Source organism: Lactuca saligna, chromosome 8 (assembly GCF_052625555.1).
Source record: "Lactuca saligna cultivar CGN05327 chromosome 8, ASM5262555v1, whole genome shotgun sequence".
Classification (NCBI taxonomy): Eukaryota; Viridiplantae; Streptophyta; class Magnoliopsida; order Asterales; family Asteraceae; genus Lactuca; species Lactuca saligna.
Genome location: NC_136424.1, coordinates 58,929,886 through 58,942,981, shown reverse-complemented (window position 1 = coordinate 58,942,981; position 13,096 = coordinate 58,929,886). Strand labels below are relative to the sequence as shown.

Genomic DNA, 13,096 nt, shown 5'->3' with positions numbered 1-13,096 from the left:
ATATAAAAGATGATCGCAAGACGATAATATCATATGGTCTTAAAACCTAGATATATGGTTTATTATTTGTTAATTGATTGTGCATTGATAATGCGAAAACGCATCAATAACTTGATGTTATAAAACGCATTGTTGTGTATAGTTGGTTAATGAATAAGTAAATGCATATAAGTCGAAGTTTATCTGTAAATTTTATCCTAAGAGGATAGAAGAGATATCTTGGCCACTCGATGATTTGATTTGACTTATGTGTCGGGCCTGGTCAGAACTGAATTGATGTGTTCGATTAAGTTCTATGTCAAATAAATCGAAGATCGAGAAATCTAAATGCTAGACTAACCATTCCATAGGATTGTCAGCATGATATCTAACAGAGGACTGTACGATCCCTTATCTAAAGGACAAGATTGTTTAGATCAGAGTTAACAGCGTCTTTGAGAGCTACGATTGCAAACCGAATTGTACTTGTATAGTTACTAGACTTATCCAAGTGGGAGACTGTTGGAATAGTGTCTAAGGCTGTAACTATATTCGGTTGTGCATGGTCCTTTTGGGTTGCCTTCACCATAGCAACTTGAAGGATGATTTGTTAAGAGAGAGTAAATATTATAAGAAATAATATTTGGCTATTTGATTAATATAAGTCATAAATTAATTGGTATTAATTTGGTGACTTAAAGAGATTAATTAAATAAGAGGGTATAAACTGTCAATTGTTTGATAGTTAGACTTTAGACTGTAAATCCATTAGGGTTGACCTTGGACGGATTCTAAGAGCTTTAGGATAGCTCAAATCGTCCATATGGTTATCTGTGGAATGGATTTGGATAGCCTTAAGAGAAGATTATCCAATTAGGGTTTAGGGTGAAACCCTTAAGGAGTCTACAAGTATAAATAGACCCTATGGGTGAGGGAATTATACACACAACCTTAAGCAAGGATACTCTGGCCGAATTCCTCCCCTCTCCTCTCTCCTAAATCATCTTGCTTGCTATTGGTGTTTGTAAGCCATTAGAGGAGTGACAATTGTGACTCTAGAAGCTCCAAGACAAACAAGATCAACAAGGGATTCAAAGGTATGATTCTAGATCTGTTTCAATTTTGTTATTTGACCTAATTAGCCATTAGAAGTCTTGGTTTCAAAAGCATGTTTATTAGAAAGCCTAGATCCAAGCATTAGGGTTTTGCATGCGCACATAGGAAAGTTCTTATGGCTAAAACCCATCAGTTCTATGTTCTGTCATGATATATATATATATATATATATATATATATATATATATATATATATATATATATATATATATATATATATGCTTTTACGTTGGGGGCCGGAAGGCGATATGTTATGGGCCGGAAGGCATTATGTTATGGGCCGGAAGGCAATGTGTTATGGGCCGAAAGGCATTACGCAATGGGCCGGAAGGCGATATGTTTGGACCGGAAGGTTGTGGCCTGGAAGGGCGTATATGTGGTTGGTATTTTGGGGGTATCTCACTAAGCTTTCGGGCTTACAGTTGTGGTTTTATGTTTCAGGTTCTCAGGAGTCTGTGGCAAGGCAAAGGCGTGATCGTACCGTTCCTCGCGTTGGTGTTTTATGAAATGGACCTGGGAAAATACTCTATTAAATAATGTATTGAAAACCTTTTTGTAACCACGATATTAAAATGAGTTGTTTTTGAAAAGTTTTAATTGTTTCGAAATTTTGGTCGTTATATGGCAACCACCACCTCACGGTGGTGGTGACAGGTTTTTTGCTTGAACAATCCGGCCAAACATTACATTGTACAACATTTATCTAAAAGAAACACACAATATGACACATGCACACCCACATAGCCATCCTTGTGGTGGTAGGCAGTGGTTAGAGTTGATAGCCACCACCTCATGGTGGTGGTGGTGGCTCTTCTCATAAGTTCCGGCCAAGCAACCACACATACAATATGCACTCTAGTGGTAGAAGCACACACACATGTCTTTTTCTCGGAAAAATGGACACAACCACCTACCTGGTGGTGTACGGTGACGGCAACGACTTGGAACGGCGGGAACATCAACGCTAGCGGTGGCAGATGATAGTGGTGGTGGCGATGCAACAGAAGAAGAAGAAGAAGAAGAAGAAGAAGAAGAAGAAGAAGAAGAAGAAGAAGAAGAAGAAGAAGAAGAAGAAGAAGAAGAAGAAGAAGAAGAAGAAGCGAAGAGGGTGGGCAGCTCCCACCGAAAATAGAAACACGACACCCCCAGACTGCTCTTCCGATAATGACTCAGCAATCAAGTAGGCTTTAAATCCAATTTTTCATGATAAAACTAAGCATTTTGAAATAGATGTTCATTTTATTAGGAAAAAAACTGCAAATGGTATTATTAATCTTGTTAAAGATAAATTTGTAAATCAAACCGTAGATATTTTTACCAAGTGTCTTGGTTCTTTTCAACATGAACATCTTTGTGAAAAAATGTGTTTGGTTGATCCTTTTTCTATAAAATAAGTGGTCAAATGATTAGTTTGACCGACCGTGTTGAAATAATGAAAGGTTTTTATCAAACTAACCCTTTAACCATTTTTTTTTTGTATTTCCCTTTATTGTCTATGTCTGGTGTGATTTGATAGTAGTTGAAGGGTGCAGAGTGTAATTTGTCCGGGTCTTCACATAGGTTATCGGGTCTATAGCAACCCAGCATACATAACGTTTTGTTGTTTTTTGGTTCATAATTGATAGATATTTCCTTGTGAGTTCTCTCTCAGTCGTTGCTCTCCGTTTAGGGTTTCAGATTCTTTCTTCATAATCCTTCAATATTTGAGTGTATTATTTTGTTCTTTAGGGTTTGTTGTTTTTTGGTTCATAAGTGATAGATATTTCCTTGTAAGTTCTCTCTAAGTCGTTGCTCTCTGTTTAGGGTTTCAGATTCTTTGTTCATAATCCTTCAATATTTGAGTGTATTATTTTGTATGATAGTAGAATAGGAAACTTGTAGTGAGGTTTGGTTGTAATAGTACATGTAAAACGTTCTAGTTTAACTTGAAATCAAGCTGATCATGTTGTGAAATCGTGATTATAATTTTGTTACAATCCTTTTCAACAAAAACAACCATAGGTACATGATCAATAAACAAACCACTAAGAAATATAGACTAAAGTGCCTCTTGAATATATTTCGCTGCATAGACTTTAATCGACATCAACAAATTTAAAGAAGTAAATGTTACCACCAATAATAATTCACCAAAACATTTTCAGGCCAGAACAAGGAACCAGCAAAAAGATTCAATAGACCTGTGGGAATGGATTTGTCAGACCCAAGTACGCCATAAAATCTCAATAGAGGAGTTTAAATCATGTCGTATCCTAAATGTCTTTTTGGAATCATCTTCCTCATCCCAAAAATCTAACCAATCTGTTGTGACTTTTGTTGTTTGCATCGGATCATAATCTTTAGGAATGAGTACAGCTCTAAACCTATTCCCATTTCCATACAAATCCTCAGTGCCAAAAGAAAATGAGATGATATTGTATGTCGAATTCAAGCATCTTGTGTGCCTCAATGAACTAAACGAAACATATCCTACACATGTCTCTTGATATTCAGGATCAGGTGTTTCATCAGACTCCTGCCAAATCTGAGATTGAAAATCTTCATCTAAGCCTTGCTTTATACTTATATTAATGCCCATATGAAGGTCCTCAGATCTGACAAACATCAGAATCCCAGAAAAGTGATTGTACCAGTCATGTGGAAGCGTCATATTACAAGCCTTCACCCAGTTGATCCAAACTACAGATGGCCCACTCCAAATGTCAATGCCTGAAAGGTTGATACTGATAAAGTAATGTTTGGCGTTTCCCTACCACAAAACACATTCAATCATGATTCACCTGTATTCTTCTTATGTTTAGGTTTATATATATACAAAAAAGAATGAAATTTAAAAGCCAAACCAGGAGCATGGAGTTTAGTAACATGTCACAAACAAGTGGACCAAGTTTGTGGTTCCCAGTAAGAGTGACTTTCCACAACCATTTACAGTTTGAAATATCTCCAAAGCTTTCAAGTGAGAAACAACCATCCGCTAAAACAACAGCTATACTTAATGGCAGCTCCGACAATTCTACAAGGTCTTTGCAGTATCTTATGTCAAGACATTTGAGCTGAGGAAGTAGCAAGAGACTAAAATCCAACCGAACAAATCCATTTTCTTGTAGATTGAGTTCTAGCAAATTGGGTAATTCCCAACCAGCAGCCGAATTAATGTCTCCATCTGTCAGACTGCAGTTGCTGAGAACCAGTTTTCTTAAGCATCCACTAAAAAACCATACACCTGTGTGGTTCATGTTGTGAGGTAAAAAATTATTAAATGATCTGCAAGCTGAGAATACAAGAGTCTTGAGTTTCTTCGACCGGGTAATGGGTGGAACCATCTTAAGATTTTCACAATTTTGTATATGTACGCAAACAAGCTTTTCCAAACGTCCAAATGATGGATGAATCTCTTCTAATAAAGAAGATCCTTCAACTATGAATCTTTCAAGGTTTGGAATCCCATCAAAATCAGGTGTCTTGATCAGGCTTCTCAATCCATCGAGTTTGATCATCCTCAAATTTGGTAGATATTGTATACACAAGTACACATAAGACAAAAGTTTGTCAACACTTCATACAAAATAAGTATATTTTATAATGTTTGTAAACATGATTGCTTTTAAAAAGATTCTTTAAATAAAACCACACGTGTTTTAAAAAACTGTCATAGAAAATCGGTATCTTACAAAATGTGAATTATAAAACAAGTCATGCTTATAAAGAAATTATCGATAGGAAACAACTTAAATTATTAATTTAGTCATACACTTCGCTTTTATCCATTAGAAAATATATAAGGATTACCTTATAACCCTCCCAAAGTTGTTTTGCATTGATGTCTTCCAATGTTAGACAACAAAGCTCCCTTGGTGGAAAACTTTCTGGCATTATAACCAATTCAGTTTTTTCCAGAAAAAATCCCAAATCAATACACCGAAGTTTCTTCATATTTGCAGCGACCTGGAGAACATGTTGTGGTTCCTCCCTCCTAGAACACAAAACATACATAACTTCAATCTTGTCAAGGTTCTGGGATAAAGGAACAAAATGGTTTCAGAGTTGAGTTACAAGTGTTTCTCTATAAATTAGTATTTATATAATGAAAACCTAGTTTAGTTGTTACCGTCATTGCATCCATAGCACATATTTTTAGAACATCTTCCTTCTTCCAAATTCTACTATGTTTTTCAGGGTTGTTAGGGTGTTCCCCTCTAACAATGTAGTGTGCCATTTCTTGTACCAAATCATGCATATCAAACTTTCCATATTCTGTAATAGTTATGAGAGCCTTTTGTACCAACACCTTTATGCCTATAACAGGGTGAAAACCACAAGCATCAAGCATCGCCATTATCCTTTCATTTTTACAACGTCTTCTAAAGAAACATGCAATATCAAGGAACAATTGTTTCTCCACAGTCTTAAGTCCATCAAAGCTGATTTTTAGCTTTTCAAGTATATTAGCATCTGGGATTTCTTTCAATCTAGCCAAGGCACTCCTCCACTCATTCATATCTTTGTCACATAGAAAACGACCGAGAACTCTAAGTGCTAACGGGAGCCCACCAGCATACGAAACCACATCTTTTGAAAGCTGTTCATAATCTTCAATACGCCTGTAACCCCGGGGTGCATGCTTGCAAAAGAGTTTCATAGACTCTTCATTGTTTAACAAACTAATATTGTGTATCACATCTACTTTGTGTCCGGTTAATATATGTTCATCTCTAGTTGTGATTAGTATTCGGCTTCCTTCACCAAACCAATCACGTGATCCAACTAACTCTTCTAGGTGCTCCAGGTTGTCGACATCATCAAGCACAATCAAGACCTTTTTGTACTTTAATCTATCTTTTATCATGCGTCTTCCTTCTTCGACTCTCCCTACATGCAATTGCTTTTGTTTCAAAATACCACAAAGAATTTCTGCTTGCAATTTTTCAACACCATTCTTATTACTTGATTCCTCCCGGATATTTTTTAGAAAGCAACAACCATCAAACTTACTAGAAATCTCATCATAAATACAAGAGGCAAGAGTAGTCTTACCACCACCCCCAACTCCCCATATTCCAATCATTCTCTTACCACCAAACCCAATTTGTAACTTTGATATCAAATCTTGCATACGAGCTTCTACTCCAACCAGGTTGTCATCCACACTTGAAGTTATTGGACGCAACCTATGAGAAATTATGTCAACAATTTTTTTGATGAACTTTGACTCATGCCTGCAAATTGGATATACAAGGATCATTAAAACATGCTTGCAATGACAGATAGCCTTGTCATAAACTACTTCGTGAGTTCTTAGCAAATGTTAATAGTGATTATAATATTTGGCGCTTATCAAGTGATCTAGTTAAGGCCTTTGTGTATCAATTAAGGTCATCAACATCATCCGGATTAACCAAAGCATTTGTATGACAGCTTACTCATTATCATCACTCTATACTACCACTTTTGTTTTCAGAATACCTAATAGAACTTCTTCAGGTCATATCATCATACATCTTGGACTGCTTAAAAAATATAGACATCGCAATTGGATTATTACATAGTACAAGTGTATAATCATTCGTGTCATTGTACTCTAAAAACATGAATTATATCATCAAGAATTTGGCTGTATACTTCAAAAGCTTATAATGTATAAGTATAAATGTCTTGTACTAAAGCACACCTATCTTAAGCATAAAAAATGCACAAGCAAAAAAGAATATTACCCATTGGCAATGTGTTGGGGTTCCCATCCAGAAATGTTACTTGCATCCACAAGTGCTTTTCTCCAAGATTCAACCTTCGTCTTGTTTTCCAACTCATGTTTGATAAATACTTCTCCATATTTTCGTTTTTGTTTCCTCACTTCAGAGGGATCCACGTCATAAAATATGGGCATCACAATTTGACCTCTTGTATCCTTACATTTCATGATACGTTCAAGTTCATCTAAGCACCATGAAGAATCTGCATAGTTTTTAGAAAATATGATGATGGCTATCTGTGATTCTTCAATAGCTGTCACAAGAGATGGGCCAATTGATTCGCCCCGGGGAAGTGTTTCATCATCTTTGTAAGTAAAGATCCCTTGTTGTAGGAGAGCTGTGTAGAGATGATCCACAAACGTCTTTCGAGTATCTTCCTCTAAAACTAAGAAAAACATGATACTTCCACACCTCAGAAGAAAAGGTCACATCGGAAGGAGAAGAGGACGATGAATATGCCATTGATATGCAGTTTGAGTACTTCAACGAAATGAAATATAGCTGAGATGTGAGTTTCCACTACCTGTTATATCATGTAGAAAAACATCATCAGAACTCATAATTGAAGTAATTGGTTTCCATTTAGAGAACCTTATAACTAGTCCTTAAATTGTTTTTGTTTTTTTTTTTTTTTTTTTTTTTTTTTTTTTTTTTTTTTGTCAATGAACACCTTTGACAAATAATGCAAGTTATGAATTTATGATTCAAAAGACGAACATGAACTGACGTAGGTGTTGTAAGTTAGTTGTCACGCCACATTAGGCTACACGGTATGGGTGCGGTCTGAGACCGTACTTTGTGCCACATGGACCGGGAACACCGCCCTGAGACCGCGGTCTGGTGCGGTCTTGGCCGCAGTGCGGTCCTTCATGGCTGTGTTCTGTGATTGGCTGAGAAGAATTAGAAAGGATTGGCGGTTGTTGGTTGTTGACTATTTAATTTAATTTTTTTTCTTTTCCTTTTGTTTTTGCTTTTTCTTTCCTATATATATACATATCAACTTTACTTTTTTTCACAACACAATCTCTTCTCTCTCAAAATAATAATAATAATAATAATAATAAATACCACTCTCTAAAAAATGTCATCTTCTGAACAATTTCAGACTATTTTTGATATCGCTATTGCGTGTATTCAAATGACGGAACAAACATACAACGTTGTATGTAACAACGCAGCTGCAAGTTCTCAACGGAGAACGCGAGATATATTTGCAAAAATCGTGAAGAAGCCAACCAACGGTTGGTACAAGACTATTTTGTAGAGAATGCTACTTACCAAAGGTATTATTTTCGTAGGCGTTTCAGAATGTTCAAAGGTTTATTCGAACGTATAGTTGAAGATGTAACGAGGGAGTGCACTTTTTTCCAACAACGCTACGATGCTAGAGGTACCACCCGGTTTCACTCCCTTACAAAAATGTACGGTCGCACTTCGTCAGTTAGCATATGGCATTCCGCCTGATGCGTTAGACGAAAGTTTTAGGATGTCTGCTAGAATCGCACGAGATAGTCTCCATTTTTTCTGCGAAACTGTGATTCAGTTTTATGGTCCAAAATATTTACGTAAGCCTACACGTAATGACATCCTGCAATCGCAAGCTCATCATGCTAGTGTGCATGCGTTTCCTGGAATGCTAGGAAGCTTAGATTGTCTCCATTGGGCATGGAAAAATTGCTCTACAACATATCATGGGCAATTTACCCGAGGTGATCATGGTCACCCAACAGTCATACTTGAAGCAGTTGCATCACAAGATATGTGGATTTGGCATGCTTTTTTTGGTTCTCCTGGTTCGATTAACGACATCAACGTTCGTAATTGTTCTCCAATATTTAACAACATATACGATAGATCCGCACCAGATTCTTCTTTTCAAGTGCATGGAACGTCATATAAGTATGGTTATTATCTGGTCGATCGAATCTATCATGAGTATGTTGTGTTTGTTAAATCGTTTACAGCTCCACATGGTTCTAGACAAAAGAAATTCAAGAGAGCTCAAGAAACAGCTAGGAAGGATGTTGAGCGTGCTTTTGGAGCTCTGAAGAAACGGTGGTTCATATTGAAAAAACCAGCAGCTTATTTAGGCGAGGAAAAACTTCAAGAAATCATGTATACATGTCTTATATTGCATAACATGATTATTGAAGACAAAGGAAGAGCGATACGTGCGTTTGACGAGGAAAAAACCATACCAGAGACACAACCAATAGAAATTGGTGGCGAAAAGTATATAAACAAGAGAGCAGAGATACGTTGTACTGAAACATTTCACAATCTTCGCAATGACTTGGTGGAACACATTTACGGGGTTCAAAACATTAACCTTAATTTGGATCCACCGGATGACCCCGAAGACGAGTTCTCAGAGAGCGACTTTATGTAGTTTGTTTTAGTTATTTTATTTGTGTTTTTTAAGTTTCTAGGATTATTTAAATGTCATGTGTGTGGTTTTTGTGTTTTTTTTGGTAATGCAATGTAATGTTTTTTTTTTTTTTTAATTTTCAAGTAATGAAAATTTATGTTTTTTTTTTTATTATTAAAATAGAAGTTTTATTAAATTAAAATAGTTTTTTTTTTTTTAAATGTGTGGCACCACTCCTTTGGTGTGGCAAGAAACCACACTTGAGTGGTAAAAAAATGACATGACGCTTATGTGGCGGAGGAGGAAGTACGGTTTCGGTTATACAAATTGATGTTTTATTATTAACTAGGTGTGAGATCCATGTATTACATGGGTTTAATTGAAAAAAAAAAAACAAATATAAAATTTTAACAATTTGAAAAGTTTGAATTTATAAGAAAAATGAGAAAAATTTTAATTATTAAAATTAATGAGACTTTAATGTATTGAATACATTACATATATAAAGTCTTTTTAATAAATACTTTACATATATATTACCTTACACATTAAATATGAAATTTTAATTTAATAAAATGAAAAATACAATAAAATGACAAGTGGAAAATAGAAAATTTAAAAAATCTAGAAAATAACATGTGTCCAAATAAATGAGAAGATGACATGTGACAAAAAAACCTTTATTTATTATAGTAGATTCTACTTTGAGATTTTTCTTAAAATAAGTGGTGGAAATTCCACAGCAACACCAAGCTTTGGCAGACTCATTTTCTAAACTCTTCCGTTTGCAAACTTATGCATCAATTTCCTTAGGATTTGTTCCTTAATTTCTTATTTCAACATGAACTGATTTGAGTATGTAGATATCTTTCCTCAGCTCCTTCACTCTTCTCTGTCAATTCTCTTCAATGTCCCAACTTTAGATCCTTAACATATGTTTATACCGAAAAAGTATCATAATCACTAACCAGCCTAAATTCGAAACACTACAATTGGTAATCAGTAAATGACTAGTATCTTTGATCTAAATATAACGTTTCAATGTCCCCTCTTAAAAAGATCGTTTAAATTTCCTATTACCCTGTTCCATTCTCTTTTTCTATCCACAACACATATGCACATCATTAGACTCATTTACCACTAATTCCAGTCGTTTATAACATAAAAAACATCTCACGAACTTCACAAATTGATTAATTGTATCATCTAACTATACTAATTCAAAAACTTCACAGATTTGACTAGATTACGTCAACAGACGTTTCCGACATTCCAAATCGACATTTTTCTTAAACCGTTAATAAATTTACTCAGTAAGTCACTTCATTAACACTTCAATTTCTTTATTAATAATTTATACTTTATCAATTTATCAGTTTGCGAAACGTACCTCAAATTCCCAGCAACTGTGGATTTTAGCAGACTTCCTTTCTAAGATTTTACTTTGCAATCAAATCACCGCTTGCACTTCAATTCCTGTAGAGTTTCTTCCGTAATTTGTTCTTTCAGCTGGGATCGATCTGAGTAGGAAATTTCCCAGCAACTTTGAAAAGTAATCCCAAACACCTCTGATTATTTCCTCTCCTTTCTCACTTCACAAGTCACAACTCTTTAGATAGATAGGTGGAAACTCGAAATAATGACAAATTTATTCTAAGTTTAGAAGTTTCAACATTTAGCCCCCACATTTTTACATTTGACATTCTCACCTCCAAAACCTTAAAATTTGACCAGGTCCCCAAAAATTACACTTTCAAGTTTAGAAGTTTCGATATTTAGTCCCCAGACTTCTGCAATTTACACTCTCCCCAAAAATTATACTTTCAATTTTTCCAACACTATTGAGGTCTTCAATTAACTATTGTTGGTATTCGATTATGGAAGATCTTACATAATCGAATATACTAGTAAAGATACCAAAATACCAAAACCAACATCTCTTATGCAAGTATTGGTACTGAATTAATATCAATGTTTCAAAACTACATCACTTAGGCTGCATGGAGTGGACTCGGCACATCTACGGCAGCGATAACATGGACTCGGGAAACACCGCCCCCTGAACTCGTCATCTCCTCGCTAAGTCTCTTTCTACGTCATCTGTTTTTTCCTTTTTTTTTTCTCCCCACTTGTTCGATAACTACAAATCGCTGCTGCTGACGCCACCACCACCACTACCGAGAATTAAATCAAAGGGGAAAGGAACGATGGATTCAATGCTAGACCAGGTGGGAAAGAACCAGTTGTTGCAATGTGAGCTTTCTCAGGATGCGATCAGAATACCTACGGCGTTACTTGAAGGTAAGGACTCTATTAAAGTTAGGTACGGGCATAAAAGGTGTATGTGTGCCGAAATTAGAATATTGGGCTCAAACAACGTAGGTCATATGACGCCCTCAACTGTGAATGACGAATGTAAATCAAGCTCATGTGTTTTTAAATCAACGGTTACAAAGGAGGCCCTATAGTTGGCGACGTTGTTACCGATTCACACGCTTGTTTCGTCACCGACAACTAGGGGTGTTCATAATCAAATATCCGAAAATTCGGATATCGGAATTTTGGATAGTTGATTTTTGGTATCCGATTCCGTATCGAAAATTTTGGATATCCGAAATTTCAGATACGGATTCGAACACCAAAATCGAATATCCAAAAATTTGAAATTTTGTTCAAATTGAAAAGGCATATGAAGTTTTAAAATTAGAAAGAGATATTTTTAAATTAGAAATGTATATGAAGTAATATAGGTATTTAATTAAGGGTATTACGAATATGTTTTAGTTACTAACATTCATATCATAAGATATATGTGATTAAAATAATAGATAATGTATAAACTAAAATCAAGATTTTCAGATATCGAATATCCGAATTATCCAAAAATTCGGATATCAAATTTTTCGGATATATCGGATTCGGAATTACGGAATTTCAAAGCGTAATTTTGGATACATATATTTTTGAATACCCTACCGGCAATTCAGACGACTCCACCGCTACCTGTAGTGATGCTGAGATCGTCATCATCGTGTAATGCGCTAAAGGGAAATAAGTTTCCAGTGCGGGCGAGCCTCAGATCAACCACTGGGGATTTCAAAGCTCTCTTGCCCCAAAACTGCTATGTTCCTACCAAAGCCAACCAACACAGGCTAAGGTTAATTTATATAGGCAAAATCCTAAAGGATGATCAAACATTCAAACTTTACATGGTTATGGTTTGTTGGATGATCATACAATTCACATGATGTGTGGTTCAGTCCTAGCACCAACAACAGATGCTCCTGACATTGGAAACTATAATACTCCATCATCACTTTCTCAAAATGGCATCCCCAATGAAGGCTTTAGTTTGGTTGAACATGGTAACTGTGGTGCACTGTCTAGACTACTTGAAGTTGAACAAGTCCAGCAACACCTAACTCTAAATATGTATGGCTTCAATACTCCATCACACCAACCGAATAAAGTGGCAGGTAATTTTGAAATCAAACGCATAACTCAAGCCCACATAATGACGGTTGATACTAAAACTATTGATTGGCTGGATCTAACTGTGCCTACCCCTGCAATTGTGCAAGAGTATGGGAATCATTCACGTACTCTGTTCAAATTCTATTTTTTGGGGGTTCTGTTTATTTATTTGCTTCAACCTCGTGGCATTTACTCTACTGAAGTACCAAATCAATGAACTTATTTTCACATGATCAATTCAAAGACAATTAAGGTGTCAATTAAGAGAGTGGCACCATGGAAGCGTGATAGTGATGCTTGGAAACTTGTAATCACAAAATTGTTCCAGACTTATTTTAAATGGATTTACAAAAAAAAGTAGTCTTAGAGTTGACGATGATTTGAAAACTGAAGTTGTTGACCTTATGAA

At 35.7% G+C, this 13,096-nt stretch overlaps 1 pseudogene across 1 annotated transcript; it reads right to left on the bottom strand.

The window, feature by feature from the left end:
- Nucleotides 1-3,014: 3,014 nt before the first annotated feature.
- On the bottom strand, nt 3,015-10,818 carry LOC145008832 (TMV resistance protein N-like; annotated as a pseudogene). Its single transcript, XR_013663676.1, has 5 exons — nt 10,604-10,818; nt 6,807-7,368; nt 5,204-6,311; nt 4,885-5,109; nt 3,015-4,593 (listed from the first exon to the last, which is right to left on the bottom strand). The product of XR_013663676.1 is annotated as a TMV resistance protein N-like (transcript).
- Nucleotides 10,819-13,096: the final 2,278 nt, after the last annotated feature.